Genomic DNA, 12274 nt, shown 5'->3' with positions numbered 1-12274 from the left:
GCTGAATAAGCTAGCAGTGTAAAGGTCAGGGGTAGCTGAATAAACTAGCAGTGTAAAGGTCAGGGGTAGCTCAATAAGCTAGCAGTGTAAAGGTCAGGAGTAGCTCAATAAGCTAACAGTGTAAAGGGCAGGGGTAGCTCAATAAGCTAGCAGTGTAAAGGTCAGGAGTAGCTGAATAAGCTAGCAGTGTAAAGGTCAGGGGTAGCTCAATAAGCTAGCAGTGTAAAGGTCAGGAGTACCTGAATAAGCTAGCAGTGTAAAGGTCAGGAGTAGCTGAATAAGCTAGCAGTGTAAAGGTCAGGGGTAGCTGAATAAACTAGCAGTGTAAAGGTCAGGGGTAGCTCAATAAGCTAGCAGTGTAAAGGTCAGGAGTAGCTCAATAAGCTAACAGTGTAAAGGGCAGGGGTAGCTCAATAAGCTAGCAGTGTAAAGGTCAGGAGTAGCTGAATAAGCTAGCAGTGTAAAGGTCAGGGGTAGCTGAATAAGCTAGCAGTGTAAAGGTCAGGAGTAGCTCAATAAGCTAGCAGTGTAAAGGTCAGGGGTAGCTCAATAAGCTAGCAGTGTAAAGGTCAGGAGTAGCTCAATAAGCTAGCAGTGTAAAGGTCAGGAGTAGCTGAATAAGCTAGCAGTGTAAAGGTCAGGAGTAGCTGAATAAGCTAGCAGTGTAAAGGTCAGGGGTAGCTGAATAAGCTAGCAGTGTAAAGGTCAGGAGTAGCTCAATAAGCTAGCAGTGTAAAGGTCAGGAGTAGCTCAATAAGCTAGCAGTGTAAAGGTCAGGGGTAGCTCAATAAGCTAGCAGTGTAAAGGTCAGGAGTAGCTCAATAAGCTAGCAGTGTAAAGGTCAGGAGTAGCTCAATAAGCTAGCAGTGTAAAGGTCAGGAGTAGCTCAATAAGCTAGCAGTGTAAAAGTCAGGGGTAGCTCAATAAGCTAGCAGTGTAAAGGTCACCAGTAGCTCAATAAGCTAGCAGTGTAAAGGTCAGGAGTAGCTCAATAAGCTCGCAGTGTAAAGGTCAGGAGTAGCTCAATAAGCTAGCAGTGTAAAGGTCAGGAGTAGCTGAATAAGCTAGCAGTGTAAAGGTCAGGGGTAGCTGAATAAACTAGCAGTGTAAAGGTCAGGGGTAGCTCAATAAGCTAGCAGTGTAAAGGTCAGGAGTAGCTCAATAAGCTAGCAGTGTAAAGGTCAGGAGTAGCTCAATAAGCTAGCAGTGTAAAGGTCAGGGGTAGCTGAATAAGCTAGCAGTGTAAAGGTCAGGAGTAGCTCAATAAGCTAGCAGTGTAAAGGTCAGGAGTAGCTCAATAAGCTTGCAGTGTAAAGGTCAGGGGTAGCTCAATAAGCTAGCAGTGTAAAGGTCACCAGTAGCTCAATAAGCTAGCAGTGTAAAGGTCAGGAGTAGCTCAATAAGCTAGCAGTGTAAAGGTCAGGAGTACCTGAATAAGCTAGCAGTGTAAAGGTCAGGAGTAGCTGAATAAGCTAGCAGTGTAAAGGTCAGGGGTAGCTGAATAAACTAGCAGTGTAAAGGTCAGGGGTAGCTCAATAAGCTAGCAGTGTAAAGGTCAGGAGTAGCTCAATAAGCTAACAGTGTAAAGGGCAGGGGTAGCTCAATAAGCTAGCAGTGTAAAGGTCAGGAGTAGCTGAATAAGCTAGCAGTGTAAAGGTCAGGGGTAGCTCAATAAGCTAGCAGTGTAAAGGTCAGGAGTAGCTGAATAAGCTAGCAGTGTAAAGGTCAGGGGTAGCTCAATAAGCTAGCAGTGTAAAGGTCAGGAGTAGCTCAATAAGCTAGCAGTGTAAAGGTCAGGAGTAGCTCAATAAGCTAGCAGTGTAAAGGTCAGGAGTACCTGAATAAGCTAGCAGTGTAAAGGTCAGGAGTAGCTGAATAAGCTAGCAGTGTAAAGGTCAGGGGTAGCTGAATAAACTAGCAGTGTAAAAGTCAGGGGTAGCTCAATAAGCTAGCAGTGTAAAGGTCAGGAGTAGCTGAATAAGCTAGCAGTGTAAAGGTCAGGGGTAGCTGAATAAGCTAGCAGTGTAAAGGTCAGGAGTAGCTCAATAAGCTAGCAGTGTAAAGGTCAGGAGTAGCTCAATAAGCTAGCAGTGTAAAGGTTTGGGGTAGCTGAATAAGCTAGCAGTGTAAAGGTCAGGAGTAGCTGAATAAGCTAGCAGTGTAAAGGTCAGGGGTAGATCAATAAGCTAGCAGTGTAAAGGTCAGGAGTAGCTGAATAAGCTAGCAGTGTAAAGGTCAGGAGTAGCTCAATAAGCTAGCAGTGTAAAGGTCAGGAGTACCTCAATAAGCTAGCAGTGTAAAGGTCAGGAGTAGCTCAATAAGCTAGCAGTGTAAAGGTCAGGGGTAGCTGAATAAGCTAGCAGTGTAAAGGTCAGGAGTAGCTCAATAAGCTAGCAGTGTAATGGTCAGGGGTAGCTCAATAAGCTAGCAGTGTAAAGGTCAGGAGTAGCTCAATAAGCTAGCAGTGTAAAGGTCAGGAGTAGCTCAATAAGCTAGCAGTGTAAAGGTCAGGGGTAGCTCAATAAGCTAGCAGTGTAAAGGTCACCAGTAGCTCAATAAGCTAGCAGTGTAAAGGTCAGGGGTAGCTGAAAAAGCTAGCAGTGTAAAGGTCAGGAGTAGCTCAATAAGCTAGCAGTGTAAAGGTCAGGAGTAGCTCAATAAGCTAGCAGTGTAAAGGTTTGGGGTAGCTGAATAAACTAGCAGTGTAAAGGTCAGGAGTAGCTGAATAAGCTAGCAGTGTAAAGGTCAGGGGTAGATCAATAAGCTAGCAGTGTAAAGGTCAGGGGTAGCTCAATAAGCTAGCAGTGTAAAGGTCAGGAGTAGCTCAATAAGCTAGCAGTGTAAAGGTCAGGGGTAGCTCAATAAGCTAGCAGTGTAAAGGTCAGGGGTAGCTGAATAAGCTAGCAGTGTAAAGGTCAGGGGTAGCTGAATAAGCTAGCAGTGTAAAGGTCAGGAGTAGCTGAATAAGCTAGCAGTGTAAAGGTCAGGGGTAGCTGAATAAGCTAGCAGTGTAAAGGTCAGGGGTAGCTGAATAAGCTAGCAGTGTAAAGGTCAGGAGTAGCTGAATAAGCTAGCAGTGTAAAGGTCAGGAGTAGCTCAATAAGCTAGCAGTGTAAAGGTCAGGAGTAGCTCAATAAGCTAGCAGTGTAAAGGTCAGGGGTAGCTGAATAAGCTAGCAGTGTAAAGGTCAGGAGTAGCTCAATAAGCTAGCAGTGTAAAGGTCAGGGGTAGCTCAATAAGCTAGCAGTGTAAAAGTCAGGGGTAGCTCAATAAGCTAGCAGTGTAAAGGTCAGGGGTAGCTGAATAAGCTAGCAGTGTAAAGGTCAGGAGTAGCTCAATAAGCTAGCAGTGTAAAGGTCAGGGGTAGCTGAATAAGCTAGCAGTGTAAAGGTCAGGAGTAGCTCAATAAGCTAGCAGTGTAAAGGTCAGGAGTAGCTCAATAAGCTAGCAGTGTAAAGGTCAGGGGTAGCTCAATAAGCTAGCAGTGTAAAGGTCAGGAGTAGCTGAATAAGCTAGCAGTGTAAAGGTCAGGGGTAGCCGAATAAGCTAGCAGTGTAAAGGTCAGGGGTAGCTGAATAAGCTAGCAGTGTAAAGGTAAGGAGTAGCTGAATAAGCTAGCAGTGTAAAGGTCAGGGGTAGCTGAATAAACTAGCAGTGTAAAGGTCAGGAGTAGCTCAATAAGCTAGCAGTGTAAAGGTCAGGAGTAGCTCAATAAGCTAGCAGTGTAAAGGTCAGGGGTAGCTCAATAAGCTAGCAGTGTAAAGGTCAGGAGTAGCTGAATAAGCTAGCAGTGTAAAGGTCAGGGGTAGCCGAATAAGCTAGCAGTGTAAAGGTCAGGGGTAGCTGAATAAGCTAGCAGTGTAAAGGTCAGGGGTAGCTGAATAAGCTAGCAGTGTAAAGGTCAGGAGTAGCTCAATAAGCTAGCAGTGTAAAGGTCAGGAGTAGCTCAATAAGCTAGCAGTGTAAAGGTCAGGGGTAGCTGAATAAGCTAGCAGTGTAAAGGTCAGGAGTAGCTGAATAAACTAGCAGTGTAAAGGTCAGGGGTAGCTGAATAAGCTAGCAGTGTAAAGGTCAGGAGTAGCTCAATAAGCTAGCAGTGTAAAGGTCAGGAGTAGCTCAATAAGCTAGCAGTGTAAAGGTCAGGGGTAGCTGAATAAGCTAGCAGTGTAAAGGTCAGGGGTAGCTGAATAAGCTAGCAGTGTAAAGGTCAGGGGTAGCTCAATAAGCTAGCAGTGTAAAGGTCAGGAGTAGCTCAATAAGCTAGCAGTGTAAAGGTCAGGGGTAGCTCAATAAGCTAGCAGTGTAAAGGTGAGGAGTAGCTCAATAAGCTAGCAGTGTAAAGGTCAGGGGTAGCCGAATAAGCTAGCAGTGTAAAGGTCAGGGGTAGCTGAATAAGCTAGCAGTGTAAAGGTCAGGAGTAGCCGAATAAGCTAGCAGTGTAAAGGTCAGGGGTAGCTGAATAAGCTAGCAGTGTAAAGGTCAGGAGTAGCTCAATAAGCTAGCAGTGTAAAGGTCAGGAGTAGCTCAATAAGCTAGCAGTGTAAAGGTCAGGGGTAGCTCAATAAGCTAGCAGTGTAAAGGTCAGGAGTAGCTGAATAAGCTAGCAGTGTAAAGGTCAGGGGTAGCCGAATAAGCTAGCAGTGTAAAGGTCAGGGGTAGCTGAATAAGCTAGCAGTGTAAAGGTCAGGAGTAGCTGAATAAGCTAGCAGTGTAAAGGTCAGGGGTAGCTGAATAAGCTAGCAGTGTAAAGGTCAGGGGTAGCTGAATAAGCTAGCAGTGTAAAGGTCAGGGGTAGCTGAATAAGCTAGCAGTGTAAAGGTCAGGAGTAGCTCAATAAGCTAGCAGTGTAAAGGTCAGGAGTAGCTCAATAAGCTAGCAGTGTAAAGGTCAGGAGTAGCTCAATAAGCTAGCAGTGTAAAGGTCAGGGGTAGCTCAATAAGCTAGCAGTGTAAAGGTCAGGAGTAGCTCAATAAGCTAGCAGTGTAAAGGTCAGGAGTAGCTCAATAAGCTAGCAGTGTAAAGGTCAGGAGTAGCTCAATAAGCTAGCAGTGTAAAAGTCAGGGGTAGCTCAATAAGCTAGCAGTGTAAAGGTCACCAGTAGCTCAATAAGCTAGCAGTGTAAAGGTCAGGAGTAGCTCAATAAGCTCGCAGTGTAAAGGTCAGGAGTAGCTCAATAAGCTAGCAGTGTAAAGGTCAGGAGTAGCTGAATAAGCTAGCAGTGTAAAGGTCAGGGGTAGCTGAATAAACTAGCAGTGTAAAGGTCAGGGGTAGCTCAATAAGCTAGCAGTGTAAAGGTCAGGAGTAGCTGAATAAGCTAGCAGTGTAAAGGTCAGGGGTAGCTGAATAAGCTAGCAGTGTAAAGGTCAGGAGTAGCTCAATAAGCTAGCAGTGTAAAGGTCAGGAGTAGCTCAATAAGCTAGCAGTGTAAAGGTCAGGAGTAGCTCAATAAGCTAGCAGTGTAAAGGTCAGGGGTAGCTGAATAAGCTAGCAGTGTAAAGGTCAGGAGTAGCTCAATAAGCTAGCAGTGTAAAGGTCAGGAGTAGCTCAATAAGCTAGCAGTGTAAAGGTCAGGAGTAGCTCAATAAGCTTGCAGTGTAAAGGTCAGGGGTAGCTCAATAAGCTAGCAGTGTAAAGGTCACCAGTAGCTCAATAAGCTAGCAGTGTAAAGGTCAGGAGTAGCTCAATAAGCTCGCAGTGTAAAGGTCAGGAGTAGCTCAATAAGCTAGCAGTGTAAAGGTCAGGAGTAGCTGAATAAGCTAGCAGTGTAAAGGTCAGGGGTAGCTGAATAAACTAGCAGTGTAAAGGTCAGGGGTAGCTCAATAAGCTAGCAGTGTAAAGGTCAGGAGTAGCTGAATAAGCTAGCAGTGTAAAGGTCAGGGGTAGCTGAATAAGCTAGCAGTGTAAAGGTCAGGAGTAGCTCAATAAGCTAGCAGTGTAAAGGTCAGGAGTAGCTCAATAAGCTAGCAGTGTAAAGGTTTGGGGTAGCTGAATAAGCTAGCAGTGTAAAGGTCAGGAGTAGCTGAATAAGCTAGCAGTGTAAAGGTCAGGGGTAGATCAATAAGCTAGCAGTGTAAAGGTCAGGAGTAGCTGAATAAGCTAGCAGTGTAAAGGTCAGGAGTAGCTCAATAAGCTAGCAGTGTAAAGGTCAGGAGTACCTCAATAAGCTAGCAGTGTAAAGGTCAGGAGTAGCTCAATAAGCTAGCAGTGTAAAGGTCAGGGGTAGCTGAATAAGCTAGCAGTGTAAAGGTCAGGAGTAGCTCAATAAGCTAGCAGTGTAATGGTCAGGGGTAGCTCAATAAGCTAGCAGTGTAAAGGTCAGGAGTAGCTCAATAAGCTAGCAGTGTAAAGGTCAGGAGTAGCTCAATAAGCTAGCAGTGTAAAGGTCAGGGGTAGCTCAATAAGCTAGCAGTGTAAAGGTCACCAGTAGCTCAATAAGCTAGCAGTGTAAAGGTCAGGGGTAGCTGAATAAGCTAGCAGTGTAAAGGTCAGGAGTAGCTCAATAAGCTAGCAGTGTAAAGGTCAGGAGTAGCTCAATAAGCTAGCAGTGTAAAGGTTTGGGGTAGCTGAATAAACTAGCAGTGTAAAGGTCAGGAGTAGCTGAATAAGCTAGCAGTGTAAAGGTCAGGGGTAGATCAATAAGCTAGCAGTGTAAAGGTCAGGGGTAGCTCAATAAGCTAGCAGTGTAAAGGTCAGGAGTAGCTCAATAAGCTAGCAGTGTAAAGGTCAGGGGTAGCTCAATAAGCTAGCAGTGTAAAGGTCAGGGGTAGCTGAATAAGCTAGCAGTGTAAAGGTCAGGGGTAGCTGAATAAGCTAGCAGTGTAAAGGTCAGGAGTAGCTGAATAAGCTAGCAGTGTAAAGGTCAGGGGTAGCTGAATAAGCTAGCAGTGTAAAGGTCAGGGGTAGCTGAATAAGCTAGCAGTGTAAAGGTCAGGAGTAGCTGAATAAGCTAGCAGTGTAAAGGTCAGGAGTAGCTCAATAAGCTAGCAGTGTAAAGGTCAGGAGTAGCTCAATAAGCTAGCAGTGTAAAGGTCAGGGGTAGCTGAATAAGCTAGCAGTGTAAAGGTCAGGAGTAGCTCAATAAGCTAGCAGTGTAAAGGTCAGGGGTAGCTCAATAAGCTAGCAGTGTAAAAGTCAGGGGTAGCTCAATAAGCTAGCAGTGTAAAGGTCAGGGGTAGCTGAATAAGCTAGCAGTGTAAAGGTCAGGAGTAGCTCAATAAGCTAGCAGTGTAAAGGTCAGGGGTAGCTGAATAAGCTAGCAGTGTAAAGGTCAGGAGTAGCTCAATAAGCTAGCAGTGTAAAGGTCAGGAGTAGCTCAATAAGCTAGCAGTGTAAAGGTCAGGGGTAGCTCAATAAGCTAGCAGTGTAAAGGTCAGGAGTAGCTCAATAAGCTAGCAGTGTAAAGGTCAGGGGTAGCTGAATAAGCTAGCAGTGTAAAGGTCAGGGGTAGCTGAATAAGCTAGCAGTGTAAAGGTCAGGAGTAGCTCAATAAGCTAGCAGTGTAATGGTCAGGGGTAGCTCAATAAGCTAGCAGTGTAAAGGTCAGGAGTAGCTGAATAAGCTAGCAGTGTAAAGGTCAGGGGTAGCTGAATAAGCTAGCAGTGTAAAGGTCAGGAGTAGCTCAATAAGCTAGCAGTGTAAAGGTCAGGAGTAGCTCAATAAGCTAGCAGTGTAAAGGTTTGGGGTAGCTGAATAAGCTAGCAGTGTAAAGGTCAGGAGTAGCTGAATAAGCTAGCAGTGTAAAGGTCAGGGGTAGATCAATAAGCTAGCAGTGTAAAGGTCAGGGGTAGCTCAATAAGCTAGCAGTGTAAAGGTCAGGAGTAGCTCAATAAGCTAGCAGTGTAAAGGTCAGGGGTAGCTGAATAAGCTAGCAGTGTAAAGGTCAGGGGTAGCTGAATAAGCTAGCAGTGTAAAGGTCAGGGGTAGCTGAATAAGCTAGCAGTGTAAATGTCAGGGGTAGCTCAATAAGCTAGCAGTGTAAAGGTCAGGGGTAGCTGAATAAGCTAGCAGTGTAAAGGTCAGGAGTAGCTCAATAAGCTAGCAGTGTAAAGGTCAGGGGTAGCTGAATAAGCTAGCAGTGTAAAGGTCAGGGGTAGCTGAATAAGCTAGCAGTGTAAAGGTCAGGAGTAGCTCAATAAGCTAGCAGTGTAATGGTCAGGGGTAGCTCAATAAGCTAGCAGTGTAAAGGTCAGGAGTAGCTGAATAAGCTAGCAGTGTAAAGGTCAGGGGTAGCTGAATAAGCTAGCAGTGTAAAGGTCAGGAGTAGCTCAATAAGCTAGCAGTGTAAAGGTCAGGAGTAGCTCAATAAGCTAGCAGTGTAAAGGTTTGGGGTAGCTGAATAAGCTAGCAGTGTAAAGGTCAGGAGTAGCTGAATAAGCTAGCAGTGTAAAGGTCAGGGGTAGATCAATAAGCTAGCAGTGTAAAGGTCAGGGGTAGCTCAATAAGCTAGCAGTGTAAAGGTCAGGAGTAGCTCAATAAGCTAGCAGTGTAAAGGTCAGGGGTAGCTGAATAAGCTAGCAGTGTAAAGGTCAGGGGTAGCTGAATAAGCTAGCAGTGTAAAGGTCAGGGGTAGCTCGTAATGTCAATGCCAATGTGTGTAGCGTGACTCGTACAAAAAGCTGTTATAAAACATGATATCATATTTGGGTGTGTTTGGGATTTCTTAATATCACCACAGTGATCAAGACATGGGTTAGCATAGTCGGCGCGTGCAAAGCATTAGCTTCATGTTGACTTTGTCAGGTTCTCGGGGTGGTTAGGACCACAGATGCCGAGGCTGAGAGTTCGTGTGGTGATTCAGGACTTTTAATAACAAAACTGTGAGAGAGAGTAGTTCCAAAAACAGAAAGCGATGGTGTCGTGGCAAAAACAGAGACAAAAGGCAAATGAAAGTTACACCATGAAGAAAAGTACAAACTCAGGAGTTAGCTGGACGGCAGGGAGGCGGCAGGTCCAAATTGGCATGGAACAAGGAGTGGCAGCAGAAGCACTCGGGTGTGTAGCCAGCAGAGGCGAAACAATAAACCAGCGGCTGCCAGCTGTGGGTCGTCGGCTTAAATGAGTATCGAGTAATTAGCAGCAGGTGTGCCCAGCGTCCCCCCCTCCAGCCCGCTTCAGGTGTAACTGCAACACAAAAGAGAAACAAGCCAGAAGAAGGCAGGTGCCAACGCAGTGACAGCCACAACAAACGCTAGTCACTAGCTATTGTGACAGACTTGTGCAAGTGAACTTTACACGAGGCCCAACTGTTGTGAGTGGTAGTCATGTGTCATCCATCGTCATTGGTGGACATTTGTCAAGCGTGTGGTTAATATTGTGTTTTCCATAAAAGGACACTTTTGTGATTTGGAGGAAGAAGGAGCGGTCGGGCACATGCTAGTTCCCCAGACAGGGCTCGTGGTCAGGAGCCAGCTGCACCTGGAGCGCTAAGAACACTTCACAATAAAATGCATCCAATATAATACAATGAATCCATGCATTTATGATCAACTATTCCCTCCACATCCACCTGCGTATTTTGTAGTGGACACGGAGGAGCCATGTTTTCAAGCTGTATTTTAGCCATGCAAAAATGTGACACTTAGCTTGGGCGCTCATGTGGAGCATTGAACCACATGGACTCATACGACGGCTTTAAGCCTTTCCAAGTCATGGATGGCAGCTTCAGCACAAGCAATAGAAATAAGAAAGAAGCTGTATCGGATATGAATCCACTCTAATATCTATCTGAAGACTACATGTCATTACAATCTGCAAAGTAAGCTGGAATTACTACATGTGTGCTTGACATTGTCATATTGATGGTCAATATCAAAGCCAATCAAATATGGATCATTTAGATGCCATCCGTGTTCTATGCCGCTTGCTGATAACAAGATGATGCTATCCATCATGTCTTTTGTCAAATGCTGCCGGATGTGATACGTCCCTGGCATTGATGATAGCTGTGCTTAGCGTGCGGCTGCACATGAAAAATAGGACACTTGATTTTCTTCCCCGGACTTTTTCATCCAAAATGTGAACGACTGCTCTGACTTTGAACCAGACGTTCACAGCCGAAGTTATTCTATATTTCGTAGTGGCGTTGTACTTGCCAAGGTCAACTCTTGTCTTGACTTGGTGTTAAAGCAATGGGGGCCAAAGGCATGAAGTCTCCTGCTGTAAGTGTTGTAATCTTTGGGGTAGAGAAGTGAATGAGCTATCAAAGTTCAAGTCGTGTTTCCACAAGGAATCAGACTGGATGGCATCCATGTCCAGCATGTTGGAACAGTCATGGAGAAGATCTTCCAGCATTTCCATGCAGCATTTCCTTTCCTCCATACAAGCAGCGTGTCGGCAGGAGACGCTCCCAGTCGGTCCAGCGGATACTCGCTACTTGGTTGAAGTCCAATAAAGTCTCGGCATTGTGATGAAACGTTTCTTCAATGTGTGAACTTTGACTGTTTTCGATGCACTCGGAAGGCTCAGTCTGGAGAGCCTCCAGCAGAAGCTGCACCACAAGCAGAGGGTGAACAGGCGAGTGTCTCAGGACGTGTTGCTGAAGCAGGTGTATTGATGCCTGTCATCCAATCAATGCTATGGTGGTATTGGTATCCTCAAAGCCAATCAAAGCCACGCTTGGCTGTTAAAGGCCACGGTGGCAGAGAGGCGTGGATTCAACATGTCACTCAATCTGTTCACTTCCTGCATTGCGTGTGTGAATATGTTCTGCTTTCTAGCTGGACAACAGATCTCAGCAGGATTTCATCAGGTGGAAGTGGGAGGAAAAGGTGGAGGTGGTAGAGATTTCCATCATGTGGGAATTGATAGCGGGCAGACGATGGAGTCAGAGAGTCAAAGTCTGGTCTGTCGCAATGTTTAAAAGTTGAAACGTGTGATAGATTGATTGTTTGTTTGGACTGAGAAGTGCTGGTTTAAAAACAGAATAATTAATTCATTAAATAATGGGTCATAGCATAAACAGTGTAAAAGGTTTATAACAATTTAAAATGTGTCAAATGTGTTAGCATGGTTAAAAAGGTACTTGTAATCAGTTCATCTGGGATCGATTGGTTACGTCTGTAAGGGCCGAAAGGGGGAGCTCCTGGCCGCGGTCCTCCATTCTGGATGAGGCTGCCAGAGGGAGACATCGTGTCCGGCCATCCTCATTCATATCTTTCCCCTTTTCAGGTATGTCATGGGCAGTTAGATGTATTAGATACAGTGCTGCAATATGTCAACATCTTGAGCGTATCTGGGGTATTGAAGAAACTTTTAAAACAGAGTTTAGAACCACGTTTTGGGTGCTACACAGCAGTGTAAGCTAGCAGGCTGCCGTCTGCAGGAGCAGTAATGGCGCTCGGGAGGAGTTAGCACGAACTTGTGTAGTTGTCTTTTTGTTTGTTCATGTGGACATGTACTGTATATGCTCTTTAAGACCTGACAGTATGTTAACAATAACATGCAAGTATTTTGTATTGACGTTGTGTACTTCAAAGGAATGTTTTGTCATTTGTATTGTATTGTATTTGTACTTTATGTCTCTGTGTAGGCTCTCAGTCGTACAGGAGTTGTCCATCGAGGAAAAGGCTTCTTGAGACGTCCTCTGTACTTCTGTGAAGAAGGTGTCGGACGTTTCGCTCCTCATCCGAAGAGCTTCGTCAGCGAACTAACAAGTGCTGGTAGCCTAGGCCTTAAATACAGTAAGAGTGGGCGGAATTGGTGTGCCAACACCCTCCTCCTATTGGTTCCTTACACTAAGCCTGGGAGGAGTGGTGGTATAATCCTCTCCTGCCATGAGCACCTCCGATAAAAGGCAAGTGTCGCTCCCTGAGTTGGGTATGAACGACTCTGATACTGGCTCGTTAGCATCTATTGTTCTGGCTCGGCCCTGGCTCCACCTCATTTGCAAGACTAAGAGCTGTGGGTTTTGGTCTCAGTAACCTGCTGAACACAGGGTCCAAATTAAACCTCAAACCACCATTCCGATTCAATGATGGGTTCTGTTGTTTGACAAAAATAGCTTCCTTTACTCCTCTTTCTTTGGCCAAAATCTTTACCTCGCTGTCCTGAAAAGAGTGATTGGTTGCTTTAAGGTGTAGATGTACTGCTGATTGAGGACCACTAGCATTGTCCCTGCGATGTTTGCTTAGTTTCCCCAATGTAGTGCTCTTTGCATTCCTCATCTTTACAGTGGATGGAATAGACCACATTGCTCTGTTTTTGGTTTGGAGCCTTGTCTTTAGGATGCACTCATTTTTGTCTCAGGGTATTTACTGGTTTGAAATAGGTAGGAATT

This window comes from Dunckerocampus dactyliophorus, chromosome 15 (assembly GCF_027744805.1).
Source record: "Dunckerocampus dactyliophorus isolate RoL2022-P2 chromosome 15, RoL_Ddac_1.1, whole genome shotgun sequence".
NCBI classification, from domain to species: Eukaryota; Metazoa; Chordata; class Actinopteri; order Syngnathiformes; family Syngnathidae; genus Dunckerocampus; species Dunckerocampus dactyliophorus.
The sequence above is the reverse complement of the archived record's forward strand: the minus strand, read 5'-3'. Positions refer to the sequence as shown.